Source organism: Sapajus apella, unplaced genomic scaffold, assembly GCF_009761245.1.
Source record: "Sapajus apella isolate SASKATOON/1434 unplaced genomic scaffold, GSC_monkey_1.0 scaffold68, whole genome shotgun sequence".
Taxonomy (NCBI): domain Eukaryota; kingdom Metazoa; phylum Chordata; class Mammalia; order Primates; family Cebidae; genus Sapajus; species Sapajus apella.
The window spans coordinates 3,325,292-3,325,563 of record NW_022437008.1 but is presented as its reverse complement, the minus strand read 5'-3'; the positions used below and the strand labels follow the sequence as shown (position 1 = coordinate 3,325,563).

The following is a 272-nucleotide window of genomic DNA, read 5'->3' as shown; positions in this document are numbered from 1 at the left end:
AAAAAAAAAAAAAAAAAAAAAAAAAAAGAATTTGTGATCCAATAATACTTGCATGTTGTTAATCTATCAAATAAGAAGATCTAAGTCTCGTTGCGGTGGCTCATGCCTGTAATCCCAGCACTTTAGGAGGCCGAGGCGGATGGATCACCTGAGGTTAGGAATTCAATACCTGGCCAATATGGTGAAACTATTAAAAATACAAAAATTAGCTGGGCATGGTGCCGTGTGCCTGTACTCCCAGCTACTCAGGAGGCTGAGGTAGAAGAATCCAG

The 272-nt window shown here is 40.1% G+C and overlaps 1 protein-coding gene across 3 annotated transcripts in view; it reads left to right on the top strand.

The window, feature by feature from the left end:
* The window catches only part of RYR1 (ryanodine receptor 1), a 153,053-nt gene that overhangs the window by 97,415 nt on the left and 55,366 nt on the right, over window positions 1-272 (top strand). The window lies entirely within an intron of this gene.